Consider the following 21093-nt stretch of genomic DNA (forward strand, 5'->3'; position numbering starts at 1 on the left):
ATATCATCTGTCTTTACTATCCCACCTCATCCCCTGCCCCCCAAGCACAGTTACGAAGACCCAGAAAACAAAGTCTTTACCACCATAGTCTTTGATAATGTTAAATGATTCAACATCAGCTATGGATATGGTTTTATCAATGAAAATTATACTACAGAAGATTCATTGCTATCTGCTTTGCCATTGAAGCCTCTCTACCACTGAGCCTTTTCCTTTGCCTTGTCTCCTCTTTTTATAGAATATGAGGTCCTTGAGAGCCAGGACTGTCTTGTTTTTCTCTGTATTTCCCCAGAACTTAGCACAATGCATTGAATATAGCAAACGTTTAATAAAAAACCCTTTCATGCAGTCCTTCACTCATATCAATTCACTCATCCCTAAACAAAATTTCATCAGTCCCTCTATTTATTCAAAACAAGCTCGAACAACAGAAACTTCATTGTACACAAAACCACCACCCTTCCCCTTCCTGTTGCATTCCATACTCAATTCTCTTGTAAAATAGTCTAAAACAATCTATACTAATACACTGTTCTTTTGTGGACAATATTTGACCAGATTTTTACCTGAGTAGCTTTTGTAGGAAATTGTGATTTTTCAGTGCGTGCTCTATAGATAATATATGATAGAGAAGATTATTTTCCCCCCGATTTTTGGCTCCCAGTGACAACATAATATAAATAGTGTGGTTATAATCCACAGTTCTTTATATAAGGTGTGTACTTTTACTTCCCAATCTCAGGAAATAGGTAATATGTTACCAAGAATGTAGTCCAACTGGTTTGAGATATATTTCTTTTTTTTTCCCTTCAAAGGAACAAGTCTGTTTGTTTTTTCTGTTTGCTATTTAAAATATTTGGGACCCATCATTTCAATTAAAGAGTCTTTTCTCTCCATTCCTCATACTGGGGACACACACACACGTGCACATACACATGCATAAATGTACATAGATACTTATATGTATCTATGTGTGTGCATATTAGTAAAAATTGAGAATGTTGGCTATGTTACAGTAATATATCCCAGATTATTTTTTATGGTTGAGGAAGTAGTTTTATTTTCATACCCCTAATTTCCAGACTATGTAATTTTTTATGTCACTTTAAGTTTGTGTTTAAATTACTCTTGTATACTTTTTCCCTCAACGGCAAAATTGTTATCTTAATAATTATTTTTTGGTTTTATGACTTTTTTTTTCAATTTTCAAGAAAATTCAGGAGTTGGGGTACGTAAGAGGAAAGGTAGGTTTTAGATTTTAGAAATTGCTACTTCTTTTATAGACACTCATAAATCAACTGCCACCCCCACAATTATTGAGTGCCCATTGCTGTATGCAGTGACTATGATCTGGTGAGGTACAATAGTAGAATACAGATATCTTCCCTAAAGGTCCTTACTAGTGATTGTAAAAACAGGACTTTTACATTAAAAAAGATTTTTAAAATAGGTTTTTTAAGGCATAAAATTTCTTTTATGTTAATTTTATTACAAGCATATGTCTCAGTAATACAATTAATTATTTAAAATACAACTGATGTCCATTTTAAATTCTCCATATTTAACACATTTTTCAATAAATATTCTCTATTCATTATAAAATATATTGCTACGAATATTACTAGGCAATAGCAATAGTAGTCCTATCTGATCAAGGAAGGTTCTGTTTTTTCTTTTTTTTTTTTGGTATCAATATTTTGCAGTATCTTCTCCATTCCTCTTTAGTGGTATTGGTGTGGTTCAATGATTGATTTTTAATTCAGAGCAACTGCACTGTACAGCAATACATTATGTTGAAATAAATGTGGCTTGTGTGATGATTAACTATGATAGACTTGGCTCTTCTGTATAATACAATGATACAAGACAATTCCAAAAGGCTCATGATGGAAAATATTAACTACATCCAGAGAAAGAACTATGAAGTCTGAATGCAGATTGAAGCATACTACTTTCACTTATTTTGTTTTTTTTTATTTTTTCTTTCTCATGGTTTTCCCCTTTTGTTCTGATTCTTCTTTCACAACATGACTAACATGGAAATATGTTTAATATGATTATACATTTATAGCCTATATCAGATTGCTTGCCATTTTGGGGAGGCAGAAAGGGTGGGAAGGAGGAAGAAAAAGAATATGGAAGTCAAAGTCTTATAAAAGTGAATGTTGAAAATTATTTTACATGTAATTGGAAAAAACCAAAATACTATTAGGTGGGAAAAAAGAAACAAATGTGGCATATCATAGCACACATATCCATTGTTGTTGCTTTTCCTTAAATTCTGTTCCCCCCTCCCCAACTATTTCCCCTTCAGCTGAACAAATTAAAAAAAAAAAAAAGAACAAAAAGAAAACCTTCCAATACATAGCTGCATATCCAGGAATAACAAATCCTCACATCTCATGTCTGAAAATACATGTCTCTTTCAGCCTTTTAAATTCATTGGCTCTCCAGGAGAGAGGTTGAATGTTTTTATTCTTTGGGACCCAGGAGTCATTATTATGTTGATCAGTGTTCTAGGTCTCTCAAAGTTGTTTTTCCTCTGTCATTGTATATATTGATCTAGATCTGCCCACTTTGTTCTATATCATTTCATAAAGGTCTTGCAAGTTTCCTCTGAAATTGTTCACTTAACAACTTCTTTTCATGCAATAATATTCCACCCCAGTCATATACCACAATTTATTTAGCCATTACCCAGTTGCAGGATACTTTTTGAGTTTCTAACTTTGGGCTATCATGAAGAGAGTTGCTAAAAGTATTTTTTGATCATATTAATCCTTTTTTTGGTTTCCTTTTGTTCCTTTAATTTCTTTGCAATATAAACCTAGTAGTGGCATAGTTGGATCAAAGGGTATTCATACCTCTGTAATTTTCTGGACATTGTTCCAGATTGCTTTCCAGAATACCTTCACCAGTTCACAGCTTTGCCCATAATCCATTCCAGGTCACTATTTTTCTCTTTTATTATCTTTGCCAATTTGATAGATAGGAGACAGAACCTCTGTCGGTTTAATACATATTTTTCTAATTAACAGTAATTTATCGTGTTTTATATGATTCTTAATGACTTGATTTTCTTCCTGTGAAAATTGCATATTTGCATATTTTGACCATTTATCTATTAGAACATGATTCAAATTCGAGAGATTCCATTTATTTTAAGGATAAGTTTGAAGCTGTTTCCTTCCCAAATGAGAAAAATGTAGGTCGAGACATGGCATACTATACAAAAATGTGAACCTCAATTAAAGGCAACAACTCAGAAAAAGAATAGAATTTCTGGGTTGGCAGGGAAATCAAAGATTATCTAGTTGAAACTGAACCTGAACTGTAATTACCTTTGTAATATTCCTAAGAAGATGTCATCCAGGTTGCCTTTGAATAATTTCATATCATCCAAGAAAGTCCACTTTACTTTTGGAAAGTTCTATGATCAAATTTATGTCTTTTTTTTTTTAAAGTCAAAGCTAAATCTTTACAATTTCCTCCTTTGCATAAAAACAAAAAATAAAATAATAACCAAGTACTTTGACTTTTTCTCCATTATTAATGATTGCCATACCATCCACACCAAGCAGAAGTCTTATTGCTGCTTGGACCTGCCTCTTTTTCCCAACACAACTCAAAAGGCCCTTTTTTCTGTTGTGCTTTTAATTCATTGAAAGCCTCAGCTTCTGTATTTCTGACACCATTATTACTGAACGCTACCATTCTGGCACTCATCCTTTGTTACCTCCCATTTGTCTTATCTGCTATTCATGTCTTTTTAAAATCTAAGAGGTCACCATGTTTCATGTTCATTTCAATCCCTTTCTTTAGGCTGTTCACAGCTTTATATATTTGAGTTTCTTTCTTAGAGACAAAGTTTTATGAATCAGAAACAGAGCTGGGAAGAGAATGGAGCATGGATAATCTGGGACCAGCACCAAAATGGAGACCTCAGAGGAAATTCACCAAGAGGAAAAGGGGAAGAGTAAAGTTCCATGGTGGCAAAGTTCAGAGAATAAAAAGCACATCTGGAAGGGGAATGGCGGCCATATCACATCATTTCCGTATCCCAAGCTAGTATGTATTCTGCTTCTAACACATGCTGGCTAAGTGACATCGGGCAAATCACTTCACTTCTCAGTACTCTAGACAACTCCCTAAGACTATAAATTGCAGAGAATATGGCTACCTGTAACTATAACTAGAGCTTCATTATTCAGCAGCTTGTTATATCAATGAAATCAGAGGCTCAGTCTCAATCTCCTTAATTACATTAATGGTTCTGGTTGGTCTACATTTAACTTTATCCTATGTATGTTTTCTGTGCCTCAACAATCTTTGATTAATTTTATGCTATCCTTTTCTATGTTAAAATTCCCAACCAATTAGTGCAAAACAAATAATAAGCCTATGGTTAAAATCAATATTTAATTGATATACTCAGTGTAGAATCTAAAAAAATCACAAGTAATTAAAATAGCCATTTTCCCCAGTAGACAACACCATCTATCTTCTAGTGGCACCCTTTGGTTCAGAGCTATAAAGTTTCAGCTATAGAAAGTTTTTCATTTAGCTGTTTGTGAAGTTTGTTGATGTGTAACTATAACTGCCAGACCTTCTACAGGTACTATAGAACCTAGTGCATTCACATAAACACACAAGTATTGATGACAATAATTTGAAGGTCTGCACTGAGTCACAAATCATAACATAACTTATAAAATGGTGGGATCCACAGCCATCAATCAACAGTAATTTATTAATGATTTCCTATGTGTTAGGCACAATGGTAAGTGCTAGGGATACAAAGAAAAAATATTTCTCCTCTTAAGAAGTACATATTTTAATGAGAGAGATGACATACATACAGATATATATATATATGCACACATATGCAAATATGTGTATATGTAATGAGAATTTCTAATGAAGGCTGGAACATTTTGCATGAGACTTCTCAAATTAGTAGAATTATAAGGGTTCTTAACCCTTTAAGGAATTCTTTTCAGAAAGTATACTAGTATGAAATTCCCCCAAAATAATTTCTCCCTGACAATTCCTCAAGCATTTTTCCATAGTCAAAATTCTTAGATTGTACTAGAAAAACTTTCTGAGTTATTATTTCTGCTTTAATTATATTCTTTCCCAAGCCTTTTACTTTGGGGCTCAATAGTCTTAAAATATGCTTTCATACTGTCCACATCCACCCTAATATTAGGAGATTTTTGTGATATCTAGTATCACTCAGTTGCCTTAGTTTCCAACTTTTATAGAAAATTTTCCATATGCCTAGAATAGTTCGGCCTTGAAGTAAGAATATTTCTCTTCTCCTATGATCTTGAATCACTTCTTCCCCTCATGTAATCATTTTGTTGTTAGCATTTTCTCCACCAATTAGGGAAGTCTCTTGAAAAATGTGCCAGGTTCAGCTAGAAACATAGGTTATATATAAACCAGATCATACAAGACAAATATAGAATAGATGGAAACTAACCTCAAAGGGGATGATATTAGCAGCTGGAGAGATGAAGAAAGTACTCCTGAAAGAGATAGTGCTTAAACTGAGTCTTAAAGGAAGCCAGAGATACTAAAAGTCAGAAGCTAGTAACAAGAATAAATTAAGGCATGGGGAATAGCTCATGCAGAAACTTGGAGATAGTGTTGTTACAGAAATAACAAATAGTCTAGTATGCCTAGGTCATAGAAATTGTGGAGGGGAGTAAAGTGTAAAAAGAATGAAGAGGTAAGGAAGGGCCATATTATGAACTGATTTAAATAGCAAACAAAATGCTCTTATTTAATTTTAAAATATTATTTATATTTGATTCTGGAGGTAAAAGGAAGCCACTAAAGTTTATTTAGCTGGGGTAGAAGGTGACTTGGTTAAACCTATACTTTATTTATTTATTTTTAATTTATTTGCTTTTAATTTACAAGATTCAGTTCCACAATTCCTTGAGTTTCAAATTTTTTCCTCCTCTCTCTCCTTCCCCCCTGCCCCATCCCTGGCAGCATGCAATCAAATATAGGATCTGAAAAATACCTTCACATTAAACATTAGTCAGCTTGTAAAGAAGAATTATAACCAATGGAATGAACAATGGGAAAGAGAAAACAAAACAAAACAAGAAAAAGAAAGAGAGCCCATAGTTTGCTTCAATCTTCATTCAAGCTCTGTAGTTCTTTCTCTAAATGTGGGTATCTCTTTCCATCATGAGTCTTTTGGAGTTGTTTTATAACCTTGCATTGCTGAGAAGAGCCCAGTCTATCGAAGTTGAGTCTGTAATTGTGAACAAATTTCTCTTGGTTCTGCTCTTCTTACTCACCATCAATTTGTATAAGTCTTTTCAGGTAAATATGAAGTCTTGTCTGTTTATCATCTCTTATAGCACAATAGTATTCCATTACATTCATATTCCACAACTTCTTTAGCCATTACCCAATTGATGAGTGTCCCCTTGATTTCCAATTCTTTGCCACCACAAAAAGAGTTACTATAAATATTTTTGTACATATGGGACCTCTTCCCACTTCTATAGTCTCTTTGGGATATAACCCTAGAAATGGTATTTTTGGGTCAAAGGGCATGCACTCATTTATAGTCCTTTGGGCATAATTCCAGATTGTTCTCCAGAATGGTTGAACAAGTTCACAATTCCACCAACAATGTATTAGTGTTCCAACTTTTCCACATCCTCTCCAGCATTTATCATTTTCTTGTTTTTTCATCTTAGCCAATCTGACCAGTAAGACGTGGTACCTCAGAGTTGTTTTGATTTGCATTTCTCTAATCAATAGTGATTTAGAGCATTTTTTCATATGCTTATAGACATTTTTAATTTCTTCCTCTGAAAACTGCCTATTCATATACTTTGACCATCTATCAACTGGGTAATGACTTGTATTCTTATAGATTTGACTCAATTCTCATATATTTTAGAAATGAGGCCTTTATCAGAGACACTGATTATAAAAATTCTTTTCCAGTTTTCCACTTCCCTCTTAATCTTGGTTACATTGTCTTTGTTTGTACAGAAACTTTTAAATTGAATGTAATCAAAATTATCCATTTTGCATTTTATAATGGTTTCTAAGTCTTCTTTGGTCATAAAATTTTCCCTTCTCTATAAATCTAATAGGTAAACTATTCCTTGCCTTCCTAGATTGCTTAAAGTATGAGCCTTTATACCTAGATCATGCACCCATTTAGACTTGATTTTGGTACACGGTATTAAATAATGGTCTATGCCCAATTTCTGCCATACTATATTCCAGTTTTCCCAGGAGTTTTTGTCAAATAGTGAGTTCTTATCCTGAAAACTGGGGTCTTTAGGTTTATCAAACAGGTTTTTATGCCCTAGTACATGGTCAATTTTTGCGTATATGCCATGTACCACTGAGAAGATGGTATATTCCTTTTTATCTCCATTCAATTTTCTCTGGAGATCTATCATATCTACCCTCTCTAAAATTCTATTTGCCTCCTTAACTTCTTGTTTATTTTGAGGTTAGCTTTATCAAGTTCAGAAAGGGGGAGATTGGAGTCCCCCACTGGTATAGTTTTGCTATCTATTTCTTCCTAAAAATTTCTTAACTTCTGCTCTAGGAATCAGGATGTTATACCACTTGGTGCATATTTGTTAAGTAATGATATTGCTTCATTCTCTATGGTGCCTTTTAGCAGGATATAGTTTTCTTCCTTATCTCTTTTAATTAGAAATATTTTTGCTTTTGCTTTATCTGAGATAAGAATTGCTACCCTTGCTTTTTTTTTTTACTTTAGCTGAAGCAAAATATATATTCTATTCCAGCCCTTTACCTTTACTCTGTGCATATCCCCTTGTGTCAAATATGTTTCTTATAGACAGCATATTGTAGAATTGTGGTTTTAATCCATTCTTCTATCTACCTTAGTTTTATGGGAGAATTCATCCCATTCACATTCACAGTTATGATTACTATCTGTGTCTTTCCCTCCATCCTATTCCCTCCCCTCTTTAGGTTTTTATTTCTTCCTTCTCCCTTCCCCTCCTTAAGAGTTTTTCTGTTGACCACCACCTCCCTCAGTATTCCCTCCCTGTGCCCCCCTCTCTTCACCTACCCTTTCCCCTTACTAATTCCCTCCCTTCTAATCACCCCCCTTTTTTCCCCTTACCCCTCCTACTGCCTGTAGTGCAAAATGGATTTTTATACTTAACAGAGTATATTATTCCCTCCTTGTACCCAAACCAATGAGAGTAAATTTCATACAGTGCTCTTGTCCCTCCCTCCTTTCCCTCTACTTTAATGATTTTTTGTGTCTTTTCATGTTAGAATCCTAATCTTAACTGATTATGTTGATCCCTCCTTGAACCAGAACCAATGAGAATAAAGTTCATGAATTGTTTCTTTCTGGCTGCTTGCAGTATTTTCTGCTTGATCTTGTGTTTCTGGAATTTGGCTACTATATTTCTTGGAGTTTTCGATTTGGAATCTCTTTTGGGAGGAGTTTGGTGAATCCTTTGGATAATTATTTTATCCTCTGATTCTAGGACCTCAGGGCAGTTTTCTTTAACAATCTCTTGGAGGATGTTATCCAGGCTGTTTTTTTTTTTCATCATGTCTTTCCAGTAGGCAAATAATTCTCAGGTTATCTGACCTGAAGAACTGATGTTTTCTCCGGGTCAGTTGTTTTTCCAATTAGATATTTTATACTTTCTTCTAATTGTTCAATCTTTATGTTTTGTTTGACTGACTCTTGATGCTTCATAGAGTCATTAGCTTTGATTTGACTGAATCTAATTTTTAGTGAATTATTTTCCTAAGTCAGTTTTTGAAGCTCCTTTTTTTGGGGAGGCATTTTCTCCAGTTAGATTTTGAACCTCTTGTCCCAGTTCACAAATTTTACTTTTTAAGGATTTGTTTTCTTCAGTGGGTTTTTTTTCCCCAATTTGGTCAATGTAGATTTAAATTTATCTTCTACCTCTCTACTTTGGCTTTTAAAATCTTTCTTGAGCTCCTCCAAGATTGCTTTTAAGGCTTGAGACCAGCTCATATTTCCTCCTGTGGTCTCATGTGTGAGTATAGAGTCCATGCTGTCCTCTGAATTTGGTTGTTCTTGCTTGCCATAATAGGATTGTAGCATTCTTGATTTCACAGTTTCCTTCTTGCTCATTGTGATTGCCGATGTCCTGAACTTTTAGAGTGGATTTCTGTTTCTGGGGTATAGACATACCATGCTTTTCAGGCTGGGAGCTAGGGGTTTGGTTGTTGACTTCGTGTGCTGTAGCCTCTGGGTGTCTAGACTGAGGCCAAGGCCAGGAGTCTCAGTGTTTCCCCTGAGTTACCCTGAGGCTCACAGAGTAAGGTGTGGGGGAAGGGTGCTAGGCCACTTCAAGTTTCTGGCTCTGTGCCCCTGAGCTACAGCTCAGGCAGGTTCAGCAGCTGATGTCTGCAGATTCCCCTGGTGATACTAAGGCACACCTGGGCTTCTGTTGTTAGTGCTTTCTGGCTCCACCCCCCTGGACTTTGGTATCTCCCCTTGGTCAGCTGAGGTCGGGCTTGTTGGGAGGCCTCCCACCCTTGACTTCAGGGTCAACAGAGCTTCAGTCACACCCTTCCTCTAGGACTCCCAAGCCTGCAGCTGTTTCCACTGTTTCAGGATTTTACACTTGGTGGGACATTAGACTCTGGCTTTTCTCGGGGTCAGGGAGGAGGCTTAGAGCTGCTAGGGTTTACTCTGCCATCTTGGCTCCTGGAAGTTCAGGTAGGTGATTTTTAGACATCTAGGCTGTGAGCTAACATAGCCCCAGGAGAAGCTAATTCCACAAGCCCTGTACTTTCTCTTACCCAGCTCTGATGGGTCCTCTGTCTGTCAGTGAGACATCTGCAATGAGAATCACCCTTGGGGTGGGTGGATCCCCTGACTGGGGCTTGCTTTCACTCTGCTGTGCTTTGCTTTCAGGTCCGTGCTGGTGCAGCCCCCATGTGCTCCATGATCTCCAGGTGCTTTCCTGGACTGGGAATATGCCATGCTCTGTCTTCCAATGAATTCCATCACTCTAAAATCTGTTCAGATTCACTTTTTATAGGTTAGTGATGGAATTCATGGAGGAGCTCAGAAAAGTTCCTGTTTCCATTCCACCATCTTGGCCCTGCTTCCCCCCCACCCCCCCAAAAAACCTACACTTAAAAAAAATCACAGACATCTATGGAGGATTAATTGAAGTGGGAAGAAACTTGAGGTATGGAGGCAAAATTGAAAGTTAATGCAATAACTGCTTGGAATACTGGAAAACAGTATGATAGAAATTAGGTATAGACTAATATCTGACACCATATACCAAGATAAGGTCAAAATGTATACATGATTTGTACATAAAGGATGATACCATAAAAAATTAGGATAGCATGGAATAGTTTACCTGTCATATCTATAATAAGAGGATAATTTAGGACCAAACAAAATATAAAGAGCATATTGGTTATAAAATGTAAAATTTTGATTATATAAAATTAAAAAGGTTTTGCACAAATAAAAGCAACCAAACTTAGAAAGAAAGCAGAAAGCTGGGAAACATTTTTGTAGTCAGTTTTTCTAGTAAGGCCCTCGTTTCTCAAATATATAGAGAGAATTGAGTAAAATTTATAAGAATATAAGTCCTTGGGGTGACTAGGTGGTACAGTGAATAGAGCATGGGTTCTGGAGTCATGAGGATCTAAGTTCAAATCTGGTCTCAGACACTTAACTCAAAAACTAGCCATGTAACCTTGGGCAAGTCACTTAACCCCAATTGCCCTACCTTCCCTCTCCAAAAATAAAGCGAGAATATAAGTCCTTTCCCAAATGATAAATGGCCAGGCAGTTTTCAAAGAAATCAAAGCTATCTATACCTCTAAATTACTGTTGATTAGAGAAATGAAAATTTAAAAATTTTTGAGGTTGTACCACACATCTATCAAACTGGCTAATATAGCAAAATAAAAGAAAATGATAAATGTCAAAGGGTGTGTAGAAAAACTGGGAAACTAATTCATTGCTGGTAGAGTTGTGAACTGATCCAACTATGTTGGTTAAGCAATTTGGAACTATGCCTAAAGGCCTATAAAATAGTGCATACCCTTTAATCCAGCAGTACCACTGCTAGTTTTGTATCCCAAAGAGATATTAAAAAAGACAAGGACCCTGGATGAGACTCTGAGTAACTGTTCACCACTGGCCTTTACCAGTGCTCCTGTGTGTGTAGTTGTTATTGACTGGAAGGATAAAAGGATTCAAGTGAGTCATCCTGAAGTTCCAAAGGTCTATTGCATTTCCCAAAATCCTCTGCAGTACAGCATTACTTCATTTTATAGTGGACACAAAATTAGGGAAACAGAGAACATAATTGTCAGAGATCCAGGAAACCAAGGAATAAAATATTTGTTCAGCAAATATAAACTGCTGAGGGCCTTCCTGTCCCTGTCACATGCTCTTTTGGTGCTCATTAGTACTGGGTTCCCTACTCATTTCACTCATGACCCACCTGAAGAGACTGATGGTCCCCCAAGAGCCATCACAATGGTCACCACTTTGCAAGTTTTAGAAAAATAGGTTGCAGTTGTTGTTGATGAGAGAGCCATGAGCTTGCACAAAAAATTATTGAAGACTCAGTAGATCAAGGTATTCTGAAGACAACAATACCTCTGTTAAGTTACCTAGGTGAGGAAGAAGGATCAGCTTTCATATTTTTGTGTAAGGATGGGGATCCCAAGTCACTAAGATTTGATCAGTTGGTGGCTATAGAGCACTTAGGAAGGGCAGCTGATGGCAATTACTATGATGCTTGAAAATTTTATATTTAGCTTCTAGTTGACCCCATTGATGATCTCTTCCTTGCTGCATAGAAGATCTGTACAATCTTATCAACTGGTATTGGTGATGGAGGGAATGAACTGGCATAGGAAAAATCAAAACGTCTGTGAAGAAGTACATCAATAATGGGGATGCATTGTCTGTGATGTGGAAACTGATTTTGCAGTCATAGCTGGTGTTTCCAATTGGGGAGGCCATGCTCTGATCTGTGTGCTTTATTTACTGAACAAGATCAACATACATGGGCACTACCTACAGAAAGCTGTTGAATTGCCCACTCCCATCTCTCACAAAGGAAGAGATGATGATGATGAATATTCAAGTACAACACAAAGTCCAGAGTGGAGTAACTGGCAATATGGGGATGGAAGTGGATGGTCTGCCCTCCGATGGCACTCATGCTAAAATGACACAAAAGTTGATTGATGTTACCACCATGAAATACACACAAACACACACACACACGTACACACGCACTTGTACTCACTCACACACACACACACACACACACACACACACACACACACACACACTTTGTACAATCTCTATCACCCTTTTTAGTTCCCCACTTCTCCCCACCTCATATATACATATCCCACCTTAAAGTGGCTGGACTATGTTCTTGTGTCAAGTCAGGGGAATTCAGAGATTGTAAAAGATACTGGGTAGGGGCGGCCAGGTAGCACAGCGAGTAAGAGCACCGGCTCCAGTGTTGAGAAGACCTGGAGATTGAATCCCGGGCTCAGACTCTTAGCACCCACCCAGAAACACCTGGCCGTGTAACCTTGAGCAAGTTACTTAACCCCAATTGCTTAGGGGCGGCCAGGTGGCTCAGAGAGTAAGAGCACTGGCTCCAGTGTCGGGATGACCTGGATCAAAAATCTGGGCTCAGATACTCAGCACCACACCCAGAAATGACTGGCCGTGTAACCTTCAGTAAGTTACTTAACCCTGATTGCTTTAAAAAAAAAAGATACTGGGTAAGAATGCCACACATGGAGACAAAAGCAATTTGAAAGGTAACTGGGGACCTACTTGCACAAAAATATGTATAGCAGCTCTTTCTGTGATGGCTAAGAATTGGAAATTGAGGAGGATGCCCATCAACTGAGAAAGGCTGAACAAGTTGTGGTATATAATTGTAATGGACTATCAATGTCCTTTAAGAAGTGACAATAGAGAGACTTACATGAACTAATATAGAGTGAAATGAGCAGAACCAGAACTTTGTACACAGTAACAACAAAATTATATGATGAAGAATTGTGAATGACTTAGCTATTCTCAGCAATACAAGGATCTAAGAGAATCCCAAAGGACTCATGATGAAAAATGCTTTCTGCCTCCAAAGAAAGAACTGATGTTATCTGAATACAGACTGAAGCATGCTTTCTTTCTTTCTTTTTCATTTTTCCTTTTTTCTCTCCCTTCCTTCCTTCCTTTCTGTCATCTTTCTTTCTTTCTCTTTCATTCTTTCTCTCTTTCTTTATTTCTCTCTTTTTTCTCTCTTTATTTCTCCCCTTTTTTCTTTCCTTGCTTCCTTCCTTCTTTCCTTCCTTCCTTCCTTCCTTCCTTCCTTCCTTCCTTCCTTCCTTCCTTCCTTCCTTCCTTCCTTCCTTCCTTCCTTTCATCTTCTTGCACAAAATTACTAATATGGAAATATTTTACATGTTTGCACCTGTATAACCAACATCAGATAACTTATCCCAGGGAGGAGGAAAGGAGGGAAGACAAGGACAGAATTTAAAACTCAAAAAAAAATTAAAATTGTTTTTCATATAATTTGATAAAAATAAAATATTGTTTTTTAAAAAAGAAAGTTATCGCAATAGTCCAGGCAAATACATTGAGATATTACATCATTTGGCAACCGGAGGATGACGTCAAGTTTGGAGGAATCAGTTTGCTGGAGAAGATAGGAAGCTATGGAATCAAGGATACTTACAAAGAAGTTAATTACCTTCATACAAAAGGGTGGCATCATCATCAGACACTGGAGTGGAGGAGTGGTTACAGTGGGGAATGGTGACAAAGACATTTAGGTGAGTTGTTGGGGGGAAACATCAGGGGAAATCTTCAGCCGAGGACAGTGGTGTGAGTGACTGGAAGAGATAAGAAAAGGTGTGGAACAAGTGAGTGAAATAAAGAAGTTGGAAGGAACAGTAGACTCACCCTCCTTTGGTAAAGGCCCTCATGTGATTGGTTGGCATAAATTTATACTGGACCCAGTCAGCAATGCTTTGAATTCTCCTACTTCCACTCATCAGTGTGTGAGTAGGAGGGACAGAAGTGAATGGCAGTAGTAATCCAGAACTGGGGTCTGACAACTCATGGCCTGTGATAGGATGTAATAAGAATGTAAATTTTAAAGATCTTCCCTGCCCCTAGGCTAATGTGCACCTGAAGCCTGGGGTGGGGGAGGCTTGTTTTTCAGTAGATACTTCTTGATTGGCCAGTGAGTCAATAAGGTTGTTACATTCTCTGAGCCAGGAGAAGGCTATATAAGCCCTGATGTGTAGCTTTGTTTTTGGGACTCACTTTGAGAAGTGTTCTGTGATTTGATCTGAGTTCTGGGAAGCCGTTGTTGAGAGTCCCCCGGCTTTGAAAAACACAGAATGTGGAAACCCAGATGTTGACTGGGTATGGATGTAATGGTTGGACAATTTGGAAATCTGTCTACTTGATGTTTCTGTCTTGATAATTATGCCTGTATACTTTGAGGTTCAGGGTGCTGACCTTTTCACCTGAACAAGGTAAACGATATATGTCTGACTGATTAAAGTAAGCTTGTTAACCCATTTTGAGTTGCTTTCCTTTAACAAAGCAGATCCAAGAACCTGTGTGAGCAGGCACCTTGGGGACACTGGGGTGCTTGCTGCTACATAGGACAAGGAAGAAAGGACATAGAAGATATTGATCAGACCTTCCATACCAGAAAAATAAAGTATATGAGAAAGGGATATTAATCAGACTATATACTAAGTAACCAGTTAAGTGGTCTTTCATTATGCATATCATAGATACTGGAGATGCACAGCTATTTGGGTCCAGAATTATAGAGGTGGAAGTGGAAATTAATTAGAACTTTCTAATCTTTGAATAATCCCTTTGGCTGATACCAGACTTTCTTTCTATCCTCCTATAGGACTTTATTTGTGATTATATAATGCATCCCAATACTGTTTATCATAGACTTAGTTTCAGAAGAGAGTATAGATTTGGGATCATAAATTTAGAGCTGGAAGAAACCTCAGCAGCTATCCATTCCAACTCTTTCATTTTAGAAATGAGGAAACCAAGGCACAGATATGTTGAGTGACTTGCTTAAAGTCACATATACAGAAGAGTGGAAGATCCAGAATTCAAACTCAGGTTCTCTGACTCCAAATCCACCTCTTTTTACAGACTGCCTTAGTCAGTTCATTCCAATCAGATGGAATTTAAGGAGGTCTCTTCCTCCTCCTTGAAATCATTGTCTTTTCCCTTAAGAAATTTAAGTTCCACAAGAACAAGGATTGTTTGGTCTAAAATTTGTTACATCCTACCATATAAGCACAATGTCATATACACAGTACATAATCAATGCTATTGACTAAAATAATAATTTAAACATTTCCATCATTTTCATAGAATTTTTTGATTAGGTAATTCAATATCAAATTTTTAGTCTTAAAATCATTTTGAAATATTCTTATACAATGGAAATCATGCTGTATTTGGAGCTAGAGGTCCTGGGTTTGAGAGCCAGTTACAATAATTATAGTGCTACTTCCCACCCCATGAGCTTAGTGAGAGAAATTATTTCTTTCACATACTGCTAATCAATTGTTGAATTATATTGAACTGAAGGACATTGTTAGTGGAGATTGCCCAAATTCCAGGACACCTGCCTTTTGATCCTGGATGGGAGACACCACCCAAATAGAGAACCTTACAAAGAATTTATTCTAAGGTGAATTTTGGCCCATTATGTTCCACTCAGCCAGGTCTGAGTAGAGGTGGACCCACTTTTGTCTAGATTGCCCTAGGTTGGCATAGTCTGGATAAGAGACAAGTTTCTTTGTCCAAGACTGAGTAATCAGAGTAAAATCCTCCAGCCTTGCATTAGAATACGTTTACTTCTCATTATGATATTAATTTTTCTCAATAATTATTAACAAATCAGAGTTTATTGCCACCATCAGGAACACTCACTCTTCCAAAGGCATATAAGCGATCCACTTATTCTCTTATTCCTCTAGGCAACTATCTAAGGCCATATGAAGAGGAGAATGTGCTGACTTTCATTGGTAGAGAGAATTTCTTCATCTAGTTTCCACCCATTAAAATCACAGGTCTAGTATTGATCCTTATGCCTATCCCCACTTGGCATTATGGTTTAGTCATTTCAGATTTCAGTCTCGTCTGACACCGAGGTTTTCTTGGCAGAGATACTGGAGTGGTTTGTCAGGTCCTTCTCTAGCTCATTTTATAGATGAGAAAACTGAGGCAAAAAGGGTTAAATGACTTGCCCAGAATCACACAGCTAGTAAGTGTCTTAGGCCAGATTTCCATATCAGGAAGATGAGTCTTTCTGACTCCAGGTTGGGCACTTTAAACACTGTGCCACCTCACTTGCCCTATCACTGCAACAGATAGCAAAGAACTAAAACTAATACTTGTTCCAAGGAAACTAGAGAAATACATATAAACAGGGAATGATTGAATAAATGACATCAGAGGTTTACTATGGGTCAAGCATGATGATAAGAACTGGCGATATAAAAACTAAACTCTTAAGTTTACCTTCTAGTGAAGGAGACAGGGCAACATTTATAGAGGAGTGGAGGCAATGTAAGGACTTCGTCTTTTGAGAAGCAATAGAAAAGATGAATAGAGTGATAAGGCCATTGGGGCGGCCAGGTAGCACAGAGAGTAAGAGCACCGGCTCCAGTGTTGGGATGACCTGGAGAACGAATCCCAGGCTCAGACACTTAGCACCCACCCAGAAACACCTGGCCATGTAACCTTGAGCAAGTTACTTAACCCCGATTGCTTTAAAAAAAAAAAAGAATGATAGGGCCCTTACAAGGCAATGGACACATTCTTTTCAGAAATAATAGTAGTGCTGATTTTATTACTGGCCACAAAGTAAGAGGTAGAAAACAGGATGATGAGAATGCATGTGAAGGGACAGGGGGGGAAATGATCTGGTGAATTGGAGGCTGCACAGTCCCACGGAGTGGTAAACTTGAGTGAGTTAGCTCAGTGTGTTTCTGTGCATGGTTTCTGGGGCTTCAGTATAGAGAAGTAGAATAAAGAAATAACTTTTTCCCATCTAAAGTTTAATGAATGGAAGGGGTTTTGTCCATGGACCCCAGGTTAAAAACCCCCTGGTTTAGAAGATAGATCAGTAGTAGAAAGTAAGGGAGAAAAAAAAGAATGAAAAGGAGGCTAGATGATACAATGCTGTGCCACGCTGAGAGTATAATACATTATAAACAAGGGATTATAAAGGCCAGAAGTGTGCAACATGCCATTGAAAATGAATATTTGTACAAATTAGCAGGGCTGGACATGGGATGAAAACAAGGAATTATAGATGATGGACAGGGTCCACTGATACCCTTATAAAATCAGGAGAACCAAAGGAAGGTGCTTAGCACATGAGTGAACAACTTATCCTGAATTTCTAGGACAAGGACAAGATTCACACAGGATGGGCAGGAATAGACTGAGATCTGTATTTTTGGAGGGAATGCCCTCATACACGAGATCCCAGCTCCATTTGAATAATGGAATAAAAAATACCCAGTAAATTATGTTAGTATGCTCTATTTAAAATAATGGGAATATAAAACAGCATATTTTAGAAAAGTTTATTTTAAAATTTTTGGCATTAAATGGGATAAGCTTTAGTTATCTGGATAACTTGCTAGTGAGAAAACGAGAAACTCCAGTAAATTTTTCTTTCTAGCTATCTAATCAGATGAAATTCTATTTTTCTGGCCCTTCATTTTAACTACATGTTGTTCCTTTTGATAAGTTTTCCTTTAAAGAAATGTTCTAGGTGTGAACAAATAAATATTATTTTAATAATATTTCATTTTCCCCCAATTACATGTAAAAACAATTTTAACATTCATTGTTTTTTCTTCAGTTTTTAGTTCCAAATTCTATCCCTCCCACCCTCTTCTCCCTCTGCTATCAGATGGTAAGCAATCTGACAGAGGTTACACATGTGCATCCAGAGAAAGAAATGATAAACAGAAGCATGTATAGAATAATTTTCCATTTATATCTTTATCTTTCTATTTGTGTCTAATGGTAGTCATCTCTAGGGCTGGGGGTGAGGGAAGAAAAGAAAAAGAAAAAATAAAGAAATTTACATGGTAAATGTATATTTGGAGGGAATAGCAAGTTGTACATGGTAGATTTGAAGTTTCTTGTTCAATCATCCTTTTTATTGTATTGTTATGGAAATACTTGTTTTGTTCCATGAATTGAAAATAAAATTTTAAAAAGGCTATACAAGTGCAATCATGGAAAACAAAATAAAATCATTTTCTACTACCTTATGTTAACCATCTAGCATGGACTATATTGTCATATCAAATTGTATAACTAATAATAACTGATTTTTGTTCAATAATATACATTTACAAAGTATTTAGATTCATTATCTCACCTGATGTTTACAAGAGTCCTGGGAGTTACATAGCACAAGTATTATTACACCAGTTCTATAGATGAGGAGGCTGACATTCAGGGAGCCTAGACAATGTGCCCATGAAAATCACAGGTATTAAAATAAGGGCCAGATCTGGGACTGTAACCCATATCTAGGGACTTAGCCACTGTTGAATCACAAAATTGAAGAATTTTAGAATTGAAAGTGACTCCCTTGGGGCTATATCCCAAAGAGATCATAAAAATGGGAGAAGGACCCACATGTACAAGGATATTTATAGCAGTTCTTTTTGTGGTGGTGAAGAACTGGAAATCGAGGGGATGCCCATCAATTGGGGAATGGCTGAACAAGTTGTGGTATATGAATGTAATGGCATACTATTGTGCTATAAGAAATGATAAACAGACAGACTTCAGAAAAACCTGGGAAGACTTATTTGAACTGATACTGAGTGAGGTGAGCAGAACCAGGAGAACATCGTACACAGTAACAACTATAGTGTGCAATGACTGACTTTGATAGAGTTAGCCCTTCTCAGCAATGCAAAGACCTAAAACAATTTCAGAACACTCATGATGGAAAATACTATCCACAGTCAGAGAAAGAACTATGGAATCTAAATGCAGAACTATGGAATCTAAATGGAATCTAAATCTAAAAGCAGACTATTTTCTTTTTTTTTTCTTTCTCATGGTTCTTCCCATTCATTCTAATTCTTCTATGCAATATTACTGTGAAAATGTGTTTAATAGGAATGTATATGTAAAGCCTATATCAGATTGCATGCCATCTTGAAGAGTGGGAATGAGAAGGAGGGAGATAAAATTTAAAAGCTGAATGTTGAAAGCTAAAATGAATAAATTAACTTTTGAATAAATAAATAAACACATGAGAGACTATTAGAAAAAATTGAAAGTGACCCCAGTAACCATCCAGTTCAACTCATACTCAAAATGAAATCTCTACTCAATATATACAAACCATTATCCTTCCACCTCCACTTGAAGATATTCATTGAAGGGGAACCTGGTACATCCCAGAACAAACATTTCCAGTTAGGGGAAGCTCTAATGTTTAAGAAGTTTTATTCCTGGCATTGAGACTAAATTTGTTCCTTTGAAAATTCCTTCCTTTTTTGACCTTTCTTCTATGGATAGCTTTTAATTCCTGAAGACAACTCTTTCTTTCTCCCACCTCATTTTCTTCTCCATGCTAAATATCCCCAGCCCCTTCAATTGATCATCCTATGATCTAGACAAAAGGCCATTTTGTACCCTGGTTTTGCTCCTCTGATCATAGCTTACTGATGCCTTTCCTAAAATGTGGTGGCCAGAATTAAACAACATAATACAAGTGTGGTTTGATCAGGACAAAGTATAGGAGGGAATTATTCTTCTCTTAAATCAGTCCCAGATGATGACGATGATAATCATCATCATCATCATCACCATCATCATCATAGCTAACATTTATGTAATGCTTATGTGGTGTAGTGGATAGAGTGCTGGGCCTGAAGATAGGAAGACTCATCTTCCTGAGTTCAAATCTGGCTTTATACATGAGCTCTGTGTCCCTGGACAAATTACTTAACCCAATTTGCCTCAGTTTCCTCATCTATAAAATGAGCTGGAGAAGGACTTGGCAAACCACTCCAGTATCTTTGCCAAGAAAACTCCAAACAGGGTCATGAAGATCAAACATGACTGAAAACAACCGAACAACAATAAATGCAATGCTATAAAATTGGCAAAGCTCTCCACACAAACACGTGCGTAAATGTACACATGTGTATATATGTATTTATGTAATTTCCTTTGACCTTCATAACAATCCTGGGAGGTAGATATCACTGTTATGTCCGGTTTACAGTTGAGTAAATTAAAATTGAGAGAGGTTAAGTCACTTGCCAAGAGAATATTGGCTTTTGGAGATGCTACAACATACTTCTGACTCATATTGAGCTTAAAATCCACTAAGATACACTAGATTTTTTTTTTCAGAAAAGCTCCTTCCAATTGTATATCCCACATTTCCCATTAGCAAAGTTGAGTTGTTTTACTTAAGTGTAAGACTTAGCATTTGTCTCTATTATATTTTATCTTATTAGCACATCAAGACTTTTTGGATCCCAACTCTCTTGTCCATTCTGGTAGCTGTCCCTTCCAACTTTGTGTTATCTCTACTTTGCCGACAATTCATAATGACATCCTTTTTCTCACCCCCAAATTACTTCACACCTTGGAATACAGGTATTTCAGTTTACTGGGTGCATCTGTATTTTCTAATTTCAATCTACTAGCAAAATTGTGCTCATCTTCCCAATTAATCTGGACACCTTTTTTTAAAAAATGGCATTTCATGACTGTTGTTGCCATCTGCCCATATAAAACACTAAGATTCATAGCAGGAGAATTTGGCTGAAGGTTTCCTAAGCCTAAAATCAAAACAAATGACATCTGCTACATGCCTCTCATTTAGCTTCATTCTTTCCCCAAACTCACCAGGTTCCTTTGTTTTTCTTTACAGGCAAGATGTTTATTGCTCATGACTTTGTGTTTCCTGAATTGTAATAGTCTTCTCTCATTTCTCATCATCATTT

The 21093-nt window shown here is 36.9% G+C and overlaps 1 pseudogene; it reads left to right on the plus strand.

Moving 5' to 3' along the window:
• Nucleotides 1-14228, plus strand: part of LOC138156055 (D-glutamate cyclase, mitochondrial pseudogene) — a 71974-nt pseudogene extending 57746 nt beyond the window's left edge.
• The last annotated feature ends 6865 nt before the right edge of the window (nucleotides 14229-21093 follow it).

Source organism: Petaurus breviceps, unplaced genomic scaffold (assembly GCF_028583685.1).
Source record: "Petaurus breviceps papuanus isolate PSGF00001 unplaced genomic scaffold, PetGlider_PUasm1.0 98, whole genome shotgun sequence".
Taxonomy (NCBI): domain Eukaryota; kingdom Metazoa; phylum Chordata; class Mammalia; order Diprotodontia; family Petauridae; genus Petaurus; species Petaurus breviceps.